The 20984-nt window shown below is 30.2% G+C and overlaps 1 protein-coding gene across 2 annotated transcripts in view; it reads left to right on the top strand.

The window, feature by feature from the left end:
* LOC135128093 (dual oxidase maturation factor 1-like) overlaps positions 1 to 20984 on the top strand; it is a 58120-nt gene that overhangs the window by 20722 nt on the left and 16414 nt on the right. The window contains exon 1 of one of the 2 annotated variants that reach the window (XM_064054927.1): positions 4955 to 5246. The exons of the other annotated variant lie outside the window; for it this stretch is intronic. The gene's annotated coding sequence lies outside the window, so the exon portion shown is untranslated. Of the gene's footprint in view, positions 1 to 4954; positions 5247 to 20984 lie in introns of those variants that run through there. 2 annotated transcript variants of the gene reach the window in all.

Raw genomic sequence — 20984 nt, forward strand, 5'->3', positions numbered from 1 at the left:
TTTCCTAAAGTTGTGGGCATCTCAGATAAATGAGTTGGTTTTCCAATTTATGAGGAATTTAATTACCTTTGTTATATGGGGTGTTCAGTTGAAAAAGTCATCAAGTTGGCTTTGATTTTTTGTAAACGTTTGGAAGTGTGTCTACAATTGACCTAAAATTTAACCGATGACAGCTAACAACGCGCAAATGTCAATTGCACAGAGCAGTATGGATTAATAAAACACATGCGTTTTTCTCTAAGGGCCGATTTCATAATCAAGTTAAAGGAGCTTTAAAATTAAAGTTGAATTTTTTACCATAGAAACACATTCTTGGACAATGGTTTAAAGCTTCCATTAGTTAAAAGTCCTTTAAATTTTGATTATGAAACTAGCCCTAAGTTTTCTTCTATCAAAAAAGCAACGCCAACTTCATGACTTTTTTTATCGAACACCCGTCATGTGATGTATAGTAATTTCATTGAAGTGACACAGACGGATTCAGCCTGACTTGAGTACTTCGTTGACTTACTGACTTCGTTTAAATTGAATATCGACATTTAAATTATTTGTAACACGTCCATTGAAATTTTGGCAAATGATATATCCTCAAAGAAAATAAAGGGCGGGTGGGCGGGGCTAGTACTTGTTAAGATAAGATCGATTTTGGCTAATGATATACTTTTTAAGAAAATAGAGGGCGGGTGGGCGAGGCTAGTACTTGTTAAGATAAAACTGACATCTTTTTCATAATTTCATAGAAACATTATAAGGCACAAAATAAGTTGACAACAAAATAGTCAGCGACGAGTAGGTGGAAACAAAACGGACTGGGGATGAGACGGTGGAAAGACAACGTTATTTGCATTATTTTTACATTCCGAGCGTAACCTAAGTATTGTAACTGAGTCCATCTGACGATTGGTTCCTTTGATGTTTTCTCGACGATTCGTGGTCTCCCGTTTCCGTCTGTCTGTCGTATATCGCCTATCTGTATGTCTGTTTTTCTGTCTATCTCTATCGATTTTTACTACTCAGATAATCTCCGAAACTAACAGACCAATTGTAGGCAAATTTGATACGTATGTTAAGAATATCAAATTTGGCTCATTAGCTCCACCACCAAGGGGACGACGAGATCTCCAAAATTTACAATAGTAAATGTTATTTAAACTTTATAAAATAAGATACGCCTACATTTGTGGTTTATGAATCCGTGTTGACTTTTTACCAGACGTCTAGATTTTGTAGATTAAATACTTCTAATTTTTTTTATGTTTGATAAGACGTATAAAGAACATTTCTCACAAAATACACACCCTGTTAGTCGTACTGTGACTATTCTACTTTTTCAGAAACTATTTTTCTGCTGTTTTTTTTAATCAATTAATTATTGAAGCAAATTTTTGCGTTGGCAATTCCGAATTATTTGCATCTAGGCTAATACGTCAGTTCAGTTGTTAATTCTGACATCAGCACGCCTAACAAACGTGTTGATTGTATGAAACGATGGCTGCTATTATAAATGTCACTTTGACAATCAGGTATACCATCATAAAATTCAAAAAAATAACCAACTTGACAAAAAAAAATCACAATTATTAATAGTCACTCGGTATATTTTACCATTACTTTATCAGATTCATTTACTTCGTTTAAGGTTTAATGTATAACGCCTGAGAAGACAAAAATTGTACGGATCTTATTCCCACCAGTGTCTGTCTCTCCCTAAAATCGTAAAATCGTTAGTTAGGGAACATATAATAAATCCAATAAATGAGACTGTTTTACCAAAAACAATAATTGCAGCCGAAGACATTTTTTTTTTCTAAACTTTAACTTAATTTGAACAATCCTTTTCTAAACTAGAGATTTTATACAATTTACAACTGTTATATTTATAAAATTTAGCGATTTTGTGAACATATAATGTGTCATACTGGACGGTGACAAACGTTGCCTGTAGATTATTTAAGCTGTAGGTTCTTATCAACAGACAAAAAATGATTGTGTTACTTTAGGGATATGTCCCTTATCATATAAAAACTTAAAAGTAAACTTTATAACAAACTACTGTTAACCAATAAACATACAAAGATACGAATGTCTACTTAAATAACTCACATCAAAATTGTACCTAGTAAATACTGTTTTAATTTCATAAAATAAAGTACTCCTGTACTTGTGGTTCATGAATCTGTTTTGATTTTTCACCATAAGTAGCAATATTGTCGAAGAAAAATCAACATTGTGTACCAATATTTTCCAATTTAACTTTGAAACTGCAAAACCGAAGGCGCTGAAATATTGCAAAGGTTGGTAAATCTGTGTTTAGTTTCCCCCAAAATTTGTTTTTAATAAATCTTGTCTAAAATGTGCAAAATATTATGAATCTATATTTGTGGTTTCTGAATAGTTTTTCAAAAAAATTAATTAAAAAAGCAAATTATTTTATTAATAATACAGTACTGTTATTATTAGTACTAATACTTATATGTATGTACTTCACCTATTCAATCTGATGTAGGTGTTCTTGACAAAATGTTTATGACCTCGCGGGACATTTTGTTATGTACAAAGTTGAACCATAAGCATAGCATATTTCTTTACCTGTGATTTAACAGTCCACACACATCTTTGTTTTAACTTATAGGGATGATTATAAAAAATAAAATTAGCAAAATCAAATTTTATCATTTTTCAAAGACGCTGAGTTTGTTGAACTATACCGTGTGTCTGGAAAATGGGGAATTAACTCTCCGATACACAATCAATTGGCGAGTCTGGGAAAAATAGTAAAAAAATCCTTCCCTATTTTTGGAAAATTCTGATGTGACCTGTTTTCGAGTTAATTTTGGGACCCCGTTATTTGTTTGAAAAATTTAAAACAATCTTGAAGTTCTAGGTATACCTGCTTGGAAAGAATTTGAAAGTGCTTTGGAGCCTTTAGTGTCTTTTCTTGTAATAATGTAATTAAATTTCTTAGGGGATACATCATTTGCTAAAATCAGTCTTATCTTAGCAGGTACTAGCCCCACCCACCCGCCCTATGTTTTCTTAAAAGATATCGCATTTGTCAAAATCACTCTTATCTTACCAAATACTAGCCCCACCCACCTACCCTCTCTTTTCTTAGAGGGTATGTCATTTGCCAAAATCGGTTTGACTAACTATTACAAAAAATGATCAAAATTTGGAAACATTACGAGCTTACTTATATGCACAAGGCAGGAATTTTGGACGTCTGCTCAAGTGTTTAGTTGGTTATGCTTCAATGGATTTTTCTTTTGTTGGTTTTGTTTTTGTTTATAATTTATGAATGTCTTATTAAATGTTTTTTTTTTGGTTTATTTATTAATGAAAAATACCAGCTTGCTTTATTAATAATAATGCCCAACGATTAATGACTAGCCGTGACGTTTATTATTTTATAGGTATTCACGCAGTAGGTGCGTACAGTGTTGCCAATTTTACTTTTATAAAATTACGTTTTTTTCGTATTCTACATCATAAAGACTTTTTATTATTTTCTGGAACTCCCGAAACCTCCGTACATAACGTACTGAACAGTTAATCCGCCATTTTCCAGACACCCGGTATATAAAAAATAGCTTACTTAGCAAGGTGACTAAAAAATTTTGTTAAAAATTCCAAACCACCATCTAGAATAATGACAGAACAATGAATTCTTAAATATGCCAATTATTTTTCCATAAAACATAAATATCTGAAAACTGAATGAAAGGCTTTCAGGATCAAAATTAATAACAGATTTCGACATTTAGACCATTTTCGTAAGGAGTATCTTTAGGATATAAAGGACAAAAAGAATAAAATATTTGAGGTCGAAAAGAGAGTTGCTTGTCCTTTATTTCCTGAAGGTGGTCCTTACCAAAGGGAGGGAAAGATCGAAATCCTTGTCAAAATTGCCGTGGTCCAAGTCCGGAAAAGGTCTTTCTGTTGTTTTGGAAATTATCGATCAAGAAATCCTTGTGTCAATTTTTTCTTTTTTCATAAAAATCTAAATTTACAGGTGTTCCATTTAAAAAATACAACTTTGATGTATAACTTTTAAGTGGAACATGTTGTATATTTGCAAATAATTGTAAATTAAGGTATGTCTATAAATGACTTGTATTAGACTGTAATTTGTCTTGTCTGCCGCCACTGGTCGCTGAGACTGTATTATATTGTAATTAATTGAATGTTTTAAACACAAATTGTAGGGGAAATTTCTCTGTTACTTTTTGGGACAAGCCTTAAATAAAAATATTTCTGAAAAAAAAACTGACTCACAATATTATACACACTTTTATGCAAATCCTGTGATTGAAACTGGCCAAATAAAAAATCGCTTGATTTATTTTTGTCTTTAAAAAAGCGTTCTTAAGTAGCAGTGTTTCTCGCGTGTTGAGGCAAACGAACACTGTAATAAGAGGTCTTACTAATCTTCAAAATGTGAATTTATATGACAAATTGAAGACCCTAAAGCATCATTACCGAACAAAGTGAACGTACACCTTAATTTAATTCAAAAACTAATCACTGATCACCTGATCAATTAACAACATTTTTTCCACTTTAAAACTTGTTAATAAGCGCGTAATAATTTTTCATTGCCACAATGGACAAATAAACACGATCCACGCAAATAAATTTGTCAATTTATCGCACACTTGCTAGTAAACACGACATACCAATACCTTGAGTAAATCCCATCCGGTTTCGTCGAACAACAATACTCAAAAACAAGGGACAAGGTAACGTCAAAATTCGACCATCAACGTATTTATCAGTTCTTGAAACGGACGTTCCCACATGTGTAACAGCCGAAACAACGAACACCTCAGGGAAATCCGAAATGTCAACCGATGCATTTCCAATCCTGCAACGCGTGTTTGTTTCTTGACTCACCCATTCCGCTCCTGCGAGTGTGAAGTACGATCGCCGCCCAGCAAAAAGTCCGGGCGCGATTCCGCTTCGATAGCCATGGTCAGAAGGTCATCGCAGAAAGTAGCTGTGTACGACCTTGCCGTAAGCTTCTCCCTTCTCGGCACCTTCCTTCCTGCCTAAGATCTCACGGCCATCGTCAGTCCAGCAGTACCGCGGTACGTTGGTCTTATCACATTGACGTTCGTTAGCGCGGAGTGCTAGGTGCCGAGATTCGCGGCGTTGACGACTGAAGATCGGAAGAAGTTAAATGGTGTGGTTTGTGAAGTTGTTCCGACGCGAAACTCTGCATTTTGTGGATTATTTCAATAGGAAAGGTACTACTTTCAGTGTTTCTTTTTTCCGTCGGAATATCAACGTTTCTCTTTTTTTGTTCTGGTGATATTGCCATCTTCATGAATAAGCACAAGGCGAATTGTTTACATTTAACTTATATTGATGTCAAAAAATATTAAAGGTGTGCATCTTTTGATAAGAGAAATTATCTTGCCAATAACGTTTGCTACTTGTTTCTAAGGTTATTTGCTATTCTTTTGTTGTGAAAATTATAATTATCATTAGCTATTATTAACTAAAAGCATTGACTATAAACAGATTCTTATTATTAATTGGCTATCACGCTGTACAGGAAAATAATGTATTCATAGATTTACTGATGTGTGATGTCGTGAAAGCTAAAGGTAAAAGTACGTATTGAAAGAGAGGGTTAGTTTTAAGTAAGTTTAGTATTTGGGATAATTAAGTACTTGAACTATTTTCTGTTTGAAAAATGTGCACTATTTTATTTTAGAGCTAATAACAGTCAGCGTGGGGAAGGTAAAAATATAACTTACAGCTGACAACAATAGGAATCGAATTTTAAATTTCAAGGGTACCATTTTAATTTACATGAAACAAAATGCAAATTTCTGATTTATACCATTTTCAGAATTAATGTTGAATTTTAAAAATACTAAAATACAACGATTGATTTTTGTTTCAATTATAAAATTATTATTTAAGTAGAACAAAACAGTGCAAAAATTATAACAATTTTCTGAAGAAATGGTGACAATGTATACAACGTTAAAAGTGCACATATTCAGGACTAATTTTAAAGAATACTTCTACAGTTGGATTCGTTGTCACTATTTATTGCTTAAATGGTCAAAGAAAAAATAATCATTAGCACATTTTACCTGCGTTAGTACTATAAATATTGCAAATCGGATCTTTAAGGCAATTAAGTGCTAATAAAATACTTCTATGCTGTACAGTATTTTTCAAAAATATTAATAGAACTAAATGGTAAAAGTTAATTACGTTGCAAATGGGATAAAAGGATTATTACATACAAATATGTCTGCTCACGGTGAGGTGCTGTCTGAGTTATATGATCACACGAGCGTGATAATAATGCGCTAACTCACGTGTAACGTACAAAATTTTATCTACGCGTTTAGAATCTAACCTAACCATATAGTGCGGTAATAGAAGTCAAATTATCCGAAATTGCTTCAACGAAATCTAGTCTGCAAAATTCACTCAGAGTGTATAGAGTATATGATATTTTGTAGCGAATCTCACATATTTTATTGTCTAACCTAAATAGAAGTGCAATTATTCGTTGACTGCATAATTTTAGTAAAATAATAATACCTTGTTTGCCAAGAAATTGTGAAATTAATAAAAATGGTTTAGTTAATTTAACTTGAAAAATACGTTGAAAAAATTTCGAAAATCTAAAATTCCCGGACATTTATAGTTCTAAAATTGCAATAAAATAATGTTTCTATATGTTTTTAGACAAGTTTGCGTAAAGCGTAGATTTCATAGTTTGCTCTTTCATTACTACAAACATTAAAAGTTTACACCACTATTGTTTTTTTATCTAATATTTTATATTTTATTCATGTTAGGTAAATTAAAATTTAAACTTTGTTTCTAGTTTTCAAATTGCATAGAGAATGAGGTCATACTACCGGAATTGTATCAAATATTTTTGATTTTGTTTCTTATTTTTATGGCTTCAAGTCTTGTAAAACATTTTTTGTGCTAGGGTTCATCCGACAAGTGACTACTTTCATGTTTCTCGACGTTTCATGACCCCTAAAGTACAAAAAAGTACGTCTCACGTTTTCGTCTGTCTGTCGTCTGTCTGTGTAGTTTTTATCAGGCAGAAACCACCGCCAAATTTTATATGTAAATATATTGGAAATATCGTGTATCGTTTGGTCAACCCCACCAATAATTTGATGGCGTTCCTTCAATTTTTTTTTTAGTAAACACCATTTAAATTTTGTAAAATAACCTACTCTTGTAGTTGTGTTTTATGAATCCGCCTTAAGTTTTTACCCCAATCATCCAAATTTATCTTCTTTATAATATTATCTCCGTGTCATAGAGTTTAGCGTTGGGGCTTGGGTTTTTTAACTGTAACTTTTATTATTCATTTTTTTACTTTATAGAGGTTATCTATTTAGATAGAACTTCCGTCACCCCTAAAGTAAACAGTCATCTTTAAAAATGATATTTTTTTGTGATAACCTCTATAAAGTAAAAAAAAATGTAGAATAACAGAGAATCTTAGATCAATTTTTTGTTTTTTCGATTTAAATATTACTTCACTTTTTATATCATTCCACTTTTTTTTAGGTCTTCCTTTTTTGTTCTTTCCCTGTGTTCTGGCACTGAACATTTTCTTTACTAGCTTTTCTTCTCTCATTTCCAACCATCCCAACTGACTTTCTTCTATTATTGCTTTTGCTTTTGTTATGCTTGTATTAGACAGATAATCTCCAAAACTGACTGTAACGTCCTCCTCTATTGGTGGGTTATGAATCCGTGTTGACTTTTTACCTTAAATATCTAGATTTTTATTTTATTTTAAAATTGCAAAATGGAATGTTTTGAAATCCTGCAAACGTTTTAAGGTTATCGGAAGCAGGGTAAATCGTTAAGCAAAGTTTATACGTCATCTTACAATTTTGTGGAATAAATGTAACATAGTCCTGAACTTGTGGTTTATGAATCACAATTTACGCTGAATTTTTGTCCTAGACATCGAGGTTTTTAGAAAAAAAATCAAAATTGTAGATAGAACAATTTCGAGATTTCAGTTTTGGATTTTTTGGTTTTTTATTCCTCGATTTTTCGATTTTTCAGTTTCTCAGTTCTTTAAATTTTGGGTTTCCCGAATTTTTTATTTTTCGAATTCTCAATTTTCCGTTTTTTAAAGATTTATGATTTTTCAATTTTTCGATATTTCAGTGTTGGGATTTTTCGATATTGCGCTTCTTCAATTTTTCGATTAAGATTTTTGTGACTTTTCGGTTTCTCGAATTTTCCACATTTTGATTTTCCACTTATGTTTAGATTTCCCGACATCTCGATTTTTCAGTTTCTCTGTTTTACAATTCTTTCTTCTTATTTCAATATTTCGATTCTTCAATTTTTGGACTTTTCGAATTCTCCATTATTCGACGTTTCGTCTTTTCGACTTTTTGATTTTTCAATTTTTCGATGTTTTAAATTGTCAATTTTTTAATTTCGACTTTCCGACTTCTGGATTTTTCAATTTTTCAATGTTTCAGTTTTAGGGTTTATCAATTTTTCGATTCTTTAATGTTTCTTACTTAGGCTTTTCAATGTTTCAGTATTTCAATTTTTCGGTTTTTAAATTTCTCGGTTAATAGATTTTTGTGACTTTTCGATTTCTCTGTTTTTCGACATCTTAACTTTTCCATTTATTTTTATTCCCGTGTTTCGATTTCTCGATGTTTCAGTTTTTCAATTCTTCCATTTTTCGATTTTTATACAAATATTAAAGTAGAATAGTCGTGAAATTGTGGTTTATGAATTCGTGTTGAAATTTTATCCTACACATCGAGATTTACAAAAAAATGTACATACCTATAACTATTCGATTTCTCAATGTTTTCGATACTTTAATTTTGAAATTATTCAGTTTTTTTATTTTTTAATTCTTCGATTACTTAATTTTTGGATATTTTTGTGTTGGGATTTTTCAATTTTTCGATTCTTCAAATTCCCAATTTCTTGATTTTTTCATTGTTCCATTTCTCAAGTTTCCGAAGCTTCAGTTTTAAGTTCTTTCAATTCAATTTTTGGACTTTTAGATTTCTCAATTTTTCAAGATTTTTGAAATCTCAATTTTTCAACATGTCAATTTGGGAACTTTTCATTTTCTGGATTTTTCAATTTTTCCATCCTTTCATTTTTCAATTTTTGGGTTTTCGATTTTCCGATTTTTCAGTTTTCCGAGTTTTCGATTTTTACAATTTTTTGAGTTCTCGATTTATCAATATTTAGATCTTTTTTTCGATTGTCCGATTTCACGATATTTTTATTTTTGAGTTTTTAGATTTTTCGTATAGAATTTTTTCACATTGGTTATCTGCATTACATATATTTCACACATCCCCTGCTGGATTTATTGGACTACACTTCAGAGGCGAGGGAAGTTCTGTCGAAATAACCTTCGAGCAATTTTTTTGTGTTTTTTCGTCACCTTTTTTTTAGTCGTGTTTTTGTCGCATTTTTTAGTTCCCCCTTTTATGTCGCGTTTTTCGAATTTAAGATAGAAAAAATTCAAATTAGACCCAACGCCACCCATCCTCTCTTTTAGTAACTAAATTATTTAGTTCAAAAATAAAAAGTGGTTCATTTTAATGTTTTCTGAACGCTTCATGCCCTTAGAGTATGAAACAATAGATCGCCCGTTTTCGTTTGCATCTACCGTCTGTCAGCTGCGTCGATTAGGTAATCTGCGAAACTACAGAACCGATTGTCAAATTTACATGTATATTAGAAATATCGTGTAGACGGTAAATGGTAACCAAAATTTTGTCTGATCATTCCCACCAAAAATCTGATGACGTCACCTCAAAATCGTCTATGATAATTGATATTTAAATTTTGTAACAACATACTATTTGCGGTTTATGAATTGGCCTTCAAATTTTATCCTAGGTATCCAAATTTTCAGAAAAAAATCTAAGTTGTCTAATTGTCGTATGAATCTATCTTGAATTTTTTTCTTGATATTAACATTTTTGGAGAATAAAATAAATTGTAGATATAACTATTTTTCGAATTTTCGTTTTTTCGGCTTTTCGATTTCTTAGTTTACGAACTGTACGTACTGGATGTGATTTACAGTTCGTGAAGTAGTTTTGACACGAAATTAGCATTTTGTGAATTATTTATAATAGGAAAGGTATTATACTTTAAACGTTTTTTTTTTCTGTGGGAATATCAGCGTTTCTCTTTCTTTGAACTGGTTCTTTTGACGTACTATTTTCATGAATAAGCTCATAAGTAGTGCAATTTAACTTTATTTAGATTTTACTGAAAAATGCGAAGATATAGCTATTATTATTAATCATTAGCACTTTTTCTGTGTAATATTCGATGCTTTGGTCTGGTGTCGTCAGGGAAGTTTAAAAATAAAACTTGCTTTATTAAATATTTAGTGCTTATTGAACGCGAAGGCTAATTTTAAGTAAGTTAATTAGTCTGAGAATTTAAATATGAATTATTTCCCATTTTAAAAAGTTTTACCATTCTCTATTTAGTAGACATTCAGTTGAAATGGAATAAGTATTAACATGAGTAAAACTGATAGTGGGAGTAATTTAACAAATTGGAAATACAACATATTAGGTACTGAACTAGGTAACAGATCTAAAATTGTTTTCTCTGGTAGATTGTTGTAGGCAATTATCCATACACCAACATTTTATCAAATTTTTTAAGGACAAACGGATAATTTTCGTAATATAAACATGTGTTTATTAACGGCGTAAAAATATCGACTAAAGAATTTTGTTTTCTTTAATTGCATTTCGATTTCAAAACCATGACCAGCGATTTTTGATAAATTCTAGAATTGCAGACTAAGGGCCTCCATAATTACGAAAAAACAACAAAATAAATTTAAATGAGTTGTTTATAAAATTATTTCGTCATTAAATTTTTTTCTAGTTAATATTGCCATTTTTATTTTTTATTTTTTTTGTACTGTGACATTTTGTAATAAAAATGTTTAAAATATTACGGTACGCAGTTTTGCTAAGAGAAATTATTTACTGATAACCTTTGCACCTTACCTGTGAGGTTATTGGCTGTTCGTTTATTGTGAAAATTATAGTTTATGCGTTACAATCAACTGTAATTACTAAAAGCATTAATTATGAACAGATGCTTTTAGTAGTCGTACAGCACACTAAAGAACACCATCTTTACGGTTTAGACTTGAAGATTACAGTTTAATTTATTTGGCGCCACTGGATGTATCCTCATGTTTATTCTAGTCAGATTTGTTTGAAATCGGTTTAACAGAAAAATGTGTGAACCAACACGAATTGGATAATTTTGAGTGAAACTTATTTCGCAATTGTTTCATTATTAGATCGGGTTCCATTTGCTGCTCAAAAAATAAAATGTAAATAATGTGTAATTATAATTAAATAAGTAATTTGTGGTAAACCAGAAAATTTTATAGGATAATTAATTCTTTTATGTAATATTTTATGCTTTGTGAATGTTATGTATTATCCACCTTTAAGGCTCGTAATACGTAATGGTAGTAAAATAATTAACTAAACTGTACTTTCGTTGCTACTTTATTGTCATAATAGAGCATCGTTAAATAAGCTTGTAAGAAGGCAAAGTAATTAAGTTTACAAACAAGTAAATTCAGGAAATCTACAGACTACAAAAACCCCTCAAACCCAATTTCCAATTTGTCTGTAAGATAATTTCCTACTCGTTGAAAATGATAATTTATGCACCATCCACTATCATCAACGACAATTAGTCGAAGGCATTAATTATGTGGACGCTTTTATTATTAACCAAGCAACTCTCTACATATGTACAAGATTTATGGTATTATTTATTGATGTCATCGCAGAAATTTAACTAAAAATTTGATACTCGATCATTACTTCTTGAATAAGCGGTTGAGTTAACTAATCTGTAAATTTAAAATGTGGACAGGTTTCCGTTATTTTTCAGAACTCGATCTTCAATAAACAAATTATGACATTTATTAAGTTATTTTTACGTGCCGAATATGTTGTCAGAGTAATTAATGCTTAACTTGAGTTTAAAAATTTTATAACTATTTGAACAATAATAACCTTAATATCTAAAATCTTTTTAAATTTTACAAGCACCAAGCGCGATTGATCTCAAGCTGAAATTGTCTTCTTTTAGCTATTGTGCCATGGGCTGATAAACACATGTAAAATAAACTTTTTTTACTTTCATTTTCGAAATGTTTTAAAATTAAATGGCGTGAATGTGAACATTAGTTCTTCTAGAAATTCCATGAAATTTTTGCACTACTAGTTATTCAGAAAAAATGCTCTCACAGGTTGGTTTCATGGCGAAATTCTGCACTTTATTATTTTTTGTTTAGGAGGATATTTGTTCAAGTGGTTATTTTTGTTATTTTTGCTGATATTTGCTGTCTTCGTAAATAAGCACAAGGTGAATTGTTTATATTAAGTAATAATAATGTTAAAAGATATTGTAGGTGCACGCCTTTAATAAAAGAACTTATTTTGTTTGACCTTTGTAATTTGCCTATGAGGTTATTGGCTGTTTTTTAATGTGAAAATTGTAATTTATGTGCTATGACGATGAATAATAAGGAGATGTTTATTGCCAGATTTGCTCATAATACGCTGTCTCGGAAACTACTCAACCATCACTTTGGACTTCTGAATGTCTTTTAAGATTATCGTAAAGATCGTAACACTCCAACTTAACTTTATTTATTCAGTTCTAATTAATACATAAATCTTCATTAAAAATAGGTAACATATTTCTGAATGAAAATATTTTTTTATGAATTTGTTACTAAGAAAAAAAACAGGTACTCCAAAAATTTTACGTAAATTTTTCGTGTGCTTTTAAGTTTTATTACACTAATGCAACAGGAAAATGTTACGTCTAACTAAAACGAACACAAATGTAAGTTTGTAACCTAACCTATTTTCTGACTACCTCATGAGTATGAGTTATTGTTTGTTTGTTTGACATTTGACAAAAAACTAAGCAGAAGTGCTATGTAATAAAATAAAGAATTTGCTGCAAAATAGTAATAATTTACACCATAATTAGTTTTTACGCAATATTTTACGATTTATTCAAATTGTGCATAGCATCCTTTAAATAAAGTCATAATACGTAACGACAGTCAAATCATCACATAAATATAGCTAAAAAGTCACTTTATACTTGGTGTCACAACTTTTCGGTTAAAACTAATCTTTAAAGGTAATATTTTCAGTGCAGTAAATAATAAATTAATCAGAATTTTTTAATTTATTTTTCACAAAAATTCATTTTAGTAGACGTTGGCGCTCAGGATGTTTCAACAGATTGGTTGGTAACAGGAAATTGGTATTTTATTTACCATTTTTATATTAATTATCAATTATTATTTCTTGAAAAGGCCGAACTAATTCCGAAACGTCAGTAAATAATTGATAAATTAATATGAGATTTAAAAAATTATAATTTCCGATCGCGAACTACACGTATCTTGTAAAATACATGTTTCAACAAGAATACGACTGAATTTATGGAATAATAAAAGACGCCAAGTTCAACAATTATTTAAATATATTAGTTTTTACTTCCGGAGCATTGCCTAAAGGAGGTATTTCAACAAAACCGCTTTTACGAATATCTGATCTGATGATTCCTTGATGTTTCACAGGTTATGTAATATGAAATCGTACGACTCTTTTTTTTCGCCTGTCTTTCATCTATCATTTTGTTCCAGCGTTTAATTAGTTAATTGCACACAACTCTAAAAGATTGTCGCGAAAAGGATAAAACATCAATTTAGCTTACTTATCCCCTTCGAAAAAGTGATGATGTCATCTCAAAATTTATTAAACAAATACTATTTGAAATAAGATAGGATTAAAGCGCGCATCATAGAAGCATCGTATGCTCATTAATTAAGTATTTTTCTCTCAAAGATGGAAGTTTCTGAGCATTTTTTGAGCATAGTTTTCATAAATGCTTCAAATTTTGGTAAGAAGCTACTAATGGTTAGAGGTCGAAAAGTAAAATTTATGTGTACTTTATTTATAAAACATATGATATTTTTTATGGTTCAGTTGTATGCTTAAAACTTTTGGAATTCATTCTCCCAAAATTAAAAAAAAAATAATAACAAAAAATTGTATTAAAGTATTTAATTGATTATCTTGAAAATAATTTTCTCCTTGAAATTCTGACACTACAATACCCGTATGATTGCTGCTACATTGTTCATGCCTAAATTAATATATTTATCACTTTATCACCAACAAAAAATTGATGTCAAAATAACCGTCATTTAATAATTTTCTTAAAAAATAAGTCATGCTATGAGCTGCAACAAAGGAGTTTTCACGTATATAAACTACATTTTTTTAATATACCTTAATATACTTACTTACTTTTTTATTAGTCATCGCCATCACTTTATGAGTTCAAACCGAGGTTAAATCATGCCGCTCATGACGCGTTATAACTTGCAGATATGTAATTATGTTAATTTTCCACTAGTTAGTTCAGTATATAGAAAGTTACTTTTTAAATAAAATATTTTTTGCTGCTTTTACAACAGGAACACATTTATTGTGCAAAAGTACAAACAAAGTATTCTAAAGTAATAAGAAAACAATCTATAAATTAAGTAAAATCGTAAAACTTATACCAAAAATTATAAAAAAAAAAAATGCAGACAAAAGTAATACTGAATGTCCTCAAAAAAGAACAAAATGTAGCCCCACCCACCCGCCCTATCTCAATTGTGATGAATTTTTTTTATCGCTGGGAGCCAAAAGAGTGGAATTTAATTGCAAAATCCTTATATTTTTGAGTAACGTCTTCGTGTTATTCAAAAAATACAATGTATATTAAGAAAAAATTAAAGCCAAAGATTAAATTAAGTTTATATTTTGTTTTTTTTTTTTTTTCTTAATATAACATAGTATTCTTTGAACAACACGATACTCAAAAACATGTTTTCAATTTTTTGTAAAGAAATAAGTATTTTCCAGTTAAGCTCCGCCTCTCGGCTTACGACGAATAAAAAAATCATCACAATTGAGATGGCGGGTGGGCGGACTTACATCTTGCCTTTTTGTTTTAATATTTGTAGACTTTTTTTCACAACATGAAACTTAAAACATGTTTAAAATGGAGAATTGGAATAAGAAAATATCAATTTTGCTCCGCCCCATAATTGCAAAATCCATATTTCCTTGAAAAAATCTACCATTTTAACCACGTTCTAAGTTAAAAAAAAAGGCAAAATATAAGCCCCACCCACCCGCCCTATCTCAATTCTGATGATTGTTTTTCTTCGTCGTAAGCTGAGGGGCGGAGCTTAATGTAAAATCCTTGTTTTTCTACGAGAAATTACCATGTGAAATATATTCTGAAGTAATGGTGTTATACAAAGAAAACTAAATGTATGTTTCCCAACGACGCCGGAGTCCCAATTTCCAACGGCAACATCAACGGATGATATAAACGACGCATACCTATCACAAAATTTATTGACGTGTTTGATTAATTACATGTTTTTCGATTCTTGCTTGTTTGCTGTAGTTAAAAATATTTATAGAAAGAAATATACGAAAAAACGTCTAGAAATTTATTTTTTATAAAATTAGTTTTAGTAGAAACATGTTAAATGTGTCACACACTTTTTGTTTTTTTTTACTGATTGGTTAACGATAGTGTCTTACTGACATAATTTTTTACAATAAAGATATAACAACGAATATTGTCGGAACTATCTGTTATGATGTGTTATGACTTTTCTAAACAAAATTTCTCCTTTGTAGATGTTATAATTCAGTCGAAAAATATTACACAACTTATTTATGTTATGTTATGTTTACTGTACTTCTTGTTATTTGTGGAAAACAGAGATGTAAAATAAAATATTTCAAATCACTTCAGCGATCAATTAAATTAAAGTCAGTTAAAATTCAGTATTTATAAAGAAAGTTTTCGCTGCATGGAAGTGGATTTGAATGTGCGGTTTTTTGTTTACATAAACATACAACTAAAAAGTTAAACAAAATCCTTTGTGGTTAAAAAACTTGTAAACTCCACACGTTACATGTCACTAAATTGACACTGTGGTCTCCGAAATTTATAACTTTTTCATGTGTAAAAATTATCGTTGATTGTATAAGCAAAATAAATCTTCTTATCTCCAGTTTCCTACACAGTAAATTAATAAATGAAACGCATTTCTTTTTCGCGAATTCTTAATTAACTTTCTACAGCTGAAAGATATAACAAACGAAATGAGCTAGTATTTTCTATCTTCCAAATGCTTTGTTTCTGATAACTGAAATAACTTTTGAAGCCCTACATTATAACAGCATTGTTAAATTAATTATGCGGTTAGTGAACCATGTAATCGTTAAACATTTTTAAACAATTTGCTTTTTATACACTTGCCCTAATTGAATTTTTACCGACAATGATAAAATACCCACACGTTTAAACTGTGGTTGTTTTTACACGCTGAGTATTATGCATCATATTATACAAGCTTAGAAAGCTTCATAATCCGTATCAATATGTGGTAACCTCGCTGTTTCAGAATAAAGTTGATGTTATAGTGCCAATCGTTACTGGCATAGTTACCAATTAACCAACCAGTGAGACTGTGCTAACATTTTGCATTTTAACCATCGTTAGCACGTCTGTTTTTTAAAGATTTTAACGCTTAACTGATTTTGCTATTTAAAATAAAAATTAGTCCATGAACATTACTTGCATACTGTGAAACCAAAACTAATGACATTTCAAAATCTTACACATAAAAGATTTTTTATGATTGGACTTAATTTAATTATTAACACTTTTTAGTGAATGCATTGGACACTCATAGGTGTACTCACACAGTTTTTATTACTTTAGTCGTTCAATACAAAACAAATGAAACAATTTACAATTAATCAAAGAGATAAAACTAAATTCTATTAAACATCAAGGTTAATCTAATAAACAGATTATGAAATGCATTTTTTATTGTTATTGTCTTCGGTATTGACATTTAATAATTAATTTCTTGATTAATCGACCTGAAAATGCATTTATTAAGCACACTTTTTGATTAATGAATGACGGTGTAGTTTTAATTCAACCCAATTTAAAAAACGAGCTACTGCTTTTGTTTTTGTTATTATTAGTAACAAAGGCTGGCGGTAAATTGCTGTGGGACGCAGAGTAATACTTTGTTGAACGACAAATGGTTTGCTTTTATTTGGTGTTAAGTCGTATCTACACATTTGGCCATTCGTGTTCAAGTTCATTTAACAATAACAAAAAAGATGGAGCACGTGGATAAACATTTCGACACGAAAACTCGATGCCGTGCTCTAAACGTATTCATAATCGAGATTAGTTGATACTAATGCTGACCTAAAATTGTTTAAAATTGAATTGTTTTATTAAACAATATTGTTATTTTTGTTATGAAATTAGTAGTTTCTAATCGTTTTTAATGTTTGAAAATCCTTAAATTCGCATAGAGACAGTTTTTTTTTATTTTCAAAAAAAAATATATTTATAAATTACTTTATTCCCCACAACACAGAAAGCAAAAAAGTATTTGTTAAATTTTTGTCAACGCGTTTCGCCAACCACGTTGGCATTATCTACACAAAACTAAACTGCAACTGTTTAGATAACTGTCGAAAAAAACATTCTTGTGTTTTCAGTGGTCAAAAAGATTTCCATAATTAAAAATCTTTATTACTCCCCTATTTGATATCGAACGGTGAACACGAAACTCAGTTATAGATAATATTTTTTGTTGAATTTAATTTTTGGTATATTTTTCAGTTGCCGAAGGTCTAAGAGAGTTGTTTTATCCTGATTTATAAAAACAACAACGCCAGGTATAATAAAACTTACCTAATGGCCACTGATATTACCAAAATTTATTATATTACAGCCTGTTATTGAAAGGTACGTACAAAATAAAATCGGCAATTGGTCTCGAAGTATGGGTGCTAAAAGTTAAAAAAAGTTCAGGTAAAAGTGTTCTCCTTTTAGAGATAAAAATTATCAAAATTTATGTCCAAATTCGTTGTACGCCTCTGATAAAAAGATCATCTTTAGTTTCTACAGCAACATTTAGTCTTGACAAAAGTTTTATTGTTACAGTTGTTAAGATTTATTAAAATTAATTAATTTTACCTATTTATCCTTCAGTAGCGTCTAAAAAGATTGGATAAGGGTTAATTTTCCCCTTAAAATTTTGATAAGACAAAATAAGTTTTTCCAACTTCTTAGACTTCGCGAAGAACCGTCCATTTTGTTGTACGTACCTTTCAATAACACTCTGTATATAACGAAATTCTAAGTAATAAAAAAATGTAATTACTCTTTTTGGTCCCTTTGGTAAAATGATGATCGTTATTAGATATAATAGTCTCCAAAATTATTACTTAATCTATTATTACTCTGAAATTTTAATCCTAAAACGCTAGCCAAATTTGTCTGTTCACATCTCAAAATATTGATCTTTCTTTATAGTTGTATATATGTCCACTATATCTTTTATCTGTAATTTTATCATCCCAGTTTTTCATTATACGTATGAATTTAACCAAAAGAATATTTTTGAGTATCAAATCTTGTGGCTTATTTCAAAAATTACACAAGAAATTTCTTGAAAATGTTTGCCAAAAAAAAACTGATTTGACAATCAAAAATTTATCAGATATAAATCGGGAGGAACGTTGCTGTAGTAAAAAGCCTTTGTCTTTTAGATTTATCTCTGGAGAAATGTTTTATCTAATTTTTGGACATTAAATGAGCACCATGAATATCTGAGTAGTGTTACTTATAAACTGGCTATTTTATTACGCAAACAATAATCTCCGAAACAATTCGACCGATTGTTGTGCAATATTCGATGTATTTAACAATATGGTATATCACTTATTAAAATATGGTCATCCCAAAATTTTAGTATATAAGTAAATCCAGTCTAAAAGGTACGAAATAATATGTTTCTTACAATACCACTTGTGGTTTATTAATCCAATCTTATTTTTAACCTTATACATGTAGTTTTTGTACAAACATTCGAAATGGTCACAACAACTTCCAAAATGTTGCGTATCAAAGTTGGATTTTTACCATGAAAATATATCGAGCATAAGCTAAAATAGAGTCCATTCCGCGAACGGCTACTTTCATGTTTTCTTTCCTTTTTGTCTGTTTGTCACCTCTGTCACCCGTCTGTCAGCCTGTCATCTATCTGTCCTCTATGTATCATCCATCTGTCGTCTGTTGTATGCCGTCGCTTGTGGTGTGTTGGCGAATTTATTAGATAATCTTCGAAACTACTAGACTGATTTTGTTGCGAAATTTTACGTACGTTTTGTGAATGCAGATAAAACGCTAGCCAAAATCAGTCTAATCTTCCCTTCAAAATTTTTCATGGCAAATATGATTTAAATTTTATAAAATAACTTCTATATAATCTATATTATAAGCCGTCTATCCTTGTGGTTTATAAAGTTGTCTTAATTTTTTACCGTACATATTTAGAATTTTTATAAAATAACTTCTATATAATCCGTCTATCCTTGTGGTTTATGAAGCTGCCTTGATTTTTTACCGTATATATCCAGATTCTTTAAATTTTATATTAACAGTGAGGACTGACACCGTACATTATAAACGACGTACGCTATTTTGTGAATTCTAAAAGCGGTATTTTATAAGTTTTGGACGCATGTATAACAACGAACGTCGTACTTTATAAACGTAACATTATATACAGGATGAGTCACTAAAGAAAAAAATTAAAGGCCAAAGAGGTTATTTGAGGACTATACTCCGAAATTATTTTTAACTATATAGACTGTACCGCTTTTAAGGCGTAACACACAACTTAGTTTGTTGTTAATGAAACATCCTATATGCCTTGTCACATTTTAATTGATCTCTTTTTAGGCTTTATGTCCACAGTTTATTTTTGTAAATTACGATTCGACATTGCCACGTTATTCCAATTTTCTTTAGATTTTTACTTCCCGAGCGTAAGCGAAGGAAGTATAGTAATCGCGAAGGAAGTATAGTAATCGAGTCCATCGGCCGAATTACCATTTTCATATTTTCTCGACGTATCATGACGTATCATCTCCAAAATTTATAATAGAAAGTTTTTTAAAATTTTATAAAATGAGATACTCATCCTGCACTTGTGGTGTGTGAACCCTTGTCGAATTTTTACCCCATACATCAAGAATTTTTGGAAAGAATTCAAAACTGAGTAACAATATTTTGTAATATAAATCTGAAATCTTGTAAATATTTTAAGGACATCGTAATCAAGGTAAACCGTTAATCAAAATTTTTTCGTTTATCCACTCCCAAAAAATTGATGACGTCGTCAAAATATGATAAACCTGTACCTGTGATTTATTATTGCATTAAAAGTTTTTAAATTTCTTATACAGGTTGGCTCAGAAAAATTAATGAAAGAGTCAATTTATTTTATTGATTAAATCAGGAACGGCTCACTCCGATTTCCCGAAATTTTGGGAGTACAATACTGTTATCATTAGTATTATACTACACCTATCCAAAGTAATATATGTCTTTGCAAAAATGTTGATGACGTCATCACAGGGCGAGGGAAGTTCTGTCGAAATAACCTTCGACCAATTTTTTAGCAATGGAAATGTTCACAAAAATCACAGTAGGGTTATTTTTAAAATCTGTATTAAATTTTGTGGAGATATAAAGAAAGGTACGCGCTTTGTTTTCAAATATGTATTGATATTTCGGTTTTTTGAAATAGAACATCCTGTATTTTATTACTGCATTTTATTCTATTTTTTGTTCTCTTTCTTATTTGCTAAGTATTTTTTATATCTAAAGTTGATAGGTACTACGATTTTTAACTTTTTTAGGAGGTACATCAATATATTAGAAGAATAAGGAAAAAATGCAGGGTGTTTCATTTGAAAAATCTGAAATATCGATATTAGAAA

This window comes from Zophobas morio, unplaced genomic scaffold (genome assembly GCF_036711695.1).
Source record: "Zophobas morio isolate AGI-343-1 ecotype UQ-CSIRO unplaced genomic scaffold, CSIRO_AGI_Zmor_V1 ptg000012l, whole genome shotgun sequence".
In the NCBI taxonomy this organism is placed as follows: domain Eukaryota; kingdom Metazoa; phylum Arthropoda; class Insecta; order Coleoptera; family Tenebrionidae; genus Zophobas; species Zophobas morio.